The sequence below is a fragment of the Ischnura elegans genome, chromosome 1 (genome assembly GCF_921293095.1).
Source record: "Ischnura elegans chromosome 1, ioIscEleg1.1, whole genome shotgun sequence".
Lineage (NCBI taxonomy): Eukaryota > Metazoa > Arthropoda > Insecta > Odonata > Coenagrionidae > Ischnura > Ischnura elegans.
Genome location: NC_060246.1, coordinates 13,267,534 through 13,271,165, shown reverse-complemented (window position 1 = coordinate 13,271,165; position 3,632 = coordinate 13,267,534).

Genomic DNA, 3,632 nt, shown 5'->3' with positions numbered 1-3,632 from the left:
TGTATTTTGTTCATTTTTCTTTGTTCTTTGTTATTTGTACTTATATTTTTGTATTTTGTTTATTTTTCTTTGTACTCTGTTCTTTGTACTTATTTCTTTGTATTTTGTTCATTTTTCTTTTTTCTTTGTTATTTGTACTTATTTCTTTGTATTTTGTTCATTTTACTTTGTTCTTTGTTCTTTGTACTTATTTCTTTGTATTTTGTTCATTTTTCTTTGTTCTTTGTACTTATTTCTATGTATTTTGTTCATATTTCTTTGTTATTTGTTCTTTGTACTTATTTCTTTGTATTTTGTTCATTTTTCTTTGTTCTGTGTTCTTTGTACTTATTTCTTTTTATTTTGTTCATTTTTCTTTGGTCTTTTTACTTATTGCTTTGTATTTTCTTCATTTTTCTTTGTTCTTTGTACTTACTTCTTTGTATTTTGTTCATTTTTCTTTGTTCTTTGTACTTACCTCTTTGTATTTTGTTCCTTTTTCTTTGTTCTTTGTACTTTTTTCTTTGTAATTTGTTCATTTTTCTTTGTTTTTTGTACTTATTTCTTTGTATTTTGTTCATTTTACTTTGTTCTTTGTTCTTTGTATTTATTTCTTTGTATTTTGTTCATTTTTCTTTTTGTTCTTTGTTATTTGTACTTATTTCTTTGTATTTTGTTCATTTTCCTTTGTACTCTATTCTTTGTACTTATTTCTTTGTATTTTGTTCATTTTTCTTTGTTCTACGTACTAATTTCTTGATAATTTGTTCATTTTTCTTTGTTTTTTGTACTTTGTACTTATTTCTTTGTATTTTTTTCATTTTTCTTTGTTCTTTGTACTTATTACATTGTATTTTGTTCATTTTTCTTTCTTCTTTGTGTTTATTTCTTTGTATTTTGTTCATTTTTCTATGTTATTTGTACTTATTTCTTTGTATTTTGTTCATTTTTCTTTGTTCTTTGTTCTTTGTACTTATTTCTTTGTATTTTGTTCATTTTACTTTGTTCTTTGTACTTATTTCTTTGTATTTTGTTCATTTTTCTTTGTTCTTTGTACTTATTTCTATGTATTTTGTTCATATTTCTTTGTTATTTGTTCTTTGTACTTATTTCTTTGTATTTTGTTCATTTTTCTTTATTCTGTGTTCTTTGTACCTATTTCTTTTTATTTTGTTCATTTTTCTTTGGTCTTTGTACTTATTGCTTTGTATTTTCTTCATTTTTCTTTGTTCTTTGTACTTACTTATTTGTATTTTGTTCATTTTTCTTTGTTCTTTGTACTTATTTCTTTGTATTTTGTTCATTTTTCTTTGTTCTTTGTACTTACTTCTTGGAATTATGTATTTTTTCTTTGTTCTTTGTAGTTTTTACTTTGGAATTAGTTCATTTTTCTTTGTTTTTTGTACTTATTTCTTTGGGTTTTGTTCATTTTACTTTGTTCTTTGTTCTTTGTACTTATTTCTTTGTATTTAGTTCATTTTTCTTAGTTCTTTGTTATTTGTACTTATTTCTTTGTATTTTGTTCATTTTTCTTTGCACTCTGTTCTTTGTACTTATTTCTTTGTATTTTGTTCATTTTTCTTTGTTCTTTGTTCTTTGTACTTATTTCTTTGTATTTTGTTCATTTTTCTTTGTTCTTTGTGTTTATTTCTTTGTATTTTGTTCATTTTTCTTTTTTCTTTGTTATTTGTACTTATTTCTTAGTATTTTGTTCATTTTTCTTTGTTATTTGTTCTTTGTACTTATTTCTTTGTATTTTGTTCATTTTACTTTGTTCTTTGTTCTTTGTACTTATTTCTTTGTATTTTGTTCATTTTACTTTGTTCTTTGTTATTTGTACTTATTTCTTTGTATTTTGTTCATTTTACTTTGTTCTTTGTTATTTGTACTTATTTTTTTGTATTTTGTTCATTTTTCTTTGTTCTTTGTTATTTTTACTTATTCTTTGTATTTTGTTCATTTTTCTTTGTTCTTTGTGTTTATTTCTATGTATTTTGTTCATTTTTCTATGTAAATTGTACTTATTTCTTAGTATTTTGTTCATTTTTCTTTGTTCTTTGTTCTTTGTACTTATTTCTTTGTATTTTGTTCATTTTACTTTGTTCTTCGTTCTGTGTACTTATTTTTTTGTATTTTGTTCATTTTTCTTTGTTCTTTGTTATTTTTACTTATTCTTTGTATTTTGTTCATTTTTCTTTGTTCTTTGTGTTTATTTCTTTGTATTTTGTTCATTTTTCTATGTAATTAGTACTTATTTCTTAGTATTTTGTTCATTTTTCTTTGTTCTTTGTTCTTTGTACTTATTTTTTTGTATTTTGTTCATTTTTCTTTTTTCTTTGTTATTTGTACTTATTTCTTTGTATTTTGTTCATTTTTCTTTGTTCTTTGTTATTTGTACTTATTTCTTTGTATTTTGTTCATTTTTCTTTGTTCTTTGTATTAATTTCTTGATAATTTGTTCATTTTTCTTTGTTTTGTGTTCTTTGTACTTATTTCTTTGTATTTTGTTCATTTTTCTTTGTTCTTTGTTCTTTGTACTTATTTCTTTGTATTTTGTTCATTTTTCTTTGTTCTTTGTGTTTATTTCTTTGTATTTTGTTCATTTTTCTATGTAATTTGTACCTATTTCTTTGTATTTTGTTCATTTTTCTTTGTTCTTTGTTCTTTGTACTTATTTCTTTGTATTTTGTTCATTTTTCTTTGTTCTTTGTTATTTGCGCTTATTTCTTTGTATTTTGTTCATTTTTCTTTGTTCTTTGTATTAATTTCTTGATAATTTGTTCATTTTTCTTTTTTTTGTGTTCTTTGTACTTATTTCTTTGTATTTTAATCATTTTTCTTTGTTCTTTGCACTTATTTCTTTGTATTTTGTTCATTTTTCTTTTTTCTTTGTTATTTGTACTTATTTCTTTGTATTTTGTTCATTTTTCTTTGTTCTTTGTTATTTGTACTTATTTCTTTGTATTTTGTTTATTTTTCTTTGCTCTTTGTATTAATTTCTTGATAATTTGTTCATTTTTCTTTGTTTTGTGTTCTTTGTACTTATTTCTTTGTATTTTGTTCATTTTTCTTTGTTCTTTGTTCTTTGTACTTATTTCTTTGTATTTTGTTCATTTTTCTTTGTTCTTTGTGTTTATTTCTTTGTATTTTGTTCATTTTTCTTTGCACTCTGTTTTTTGTACTTATTTTTTTGTATATTGTTCATTTCTCTTTTTTCTTTGTTATTTGTACTTATTTCTTTGTATTTGGTTCACTTTTCTTTGTTCTTTGTTATTTGTACTTATTTCTTTGTATTTTGTTCATTTTTCTTTGCTCTTTGTATTAATTTCTTGATAATTTGTTCATTTTTCTTTGTTTTGTGTTCTTTGTACTTATTTCTTTGTATTTTTTTCATTTTTCTTTGTTCTTTGTACTTTGTACTTATTTCTTTGTATTTTGTTCATTTTTCTTTGTTCTTTGTTTTTATTTTTTTGTATTTTGTTCATTTTTATATGTAATTTGTACTTTTTTCTTAGTATTTTGTTCATTTTTCTTTGTTATTTGTTATTTGTACTTATTTCTTTGTATTTTGTTCATTTTTCTTTGTCTTTGTATTAATTTCTTGATAATTTGTTCATTTTTCTTTGTTTAAGTTCTTTGTACTTATTTCTTTG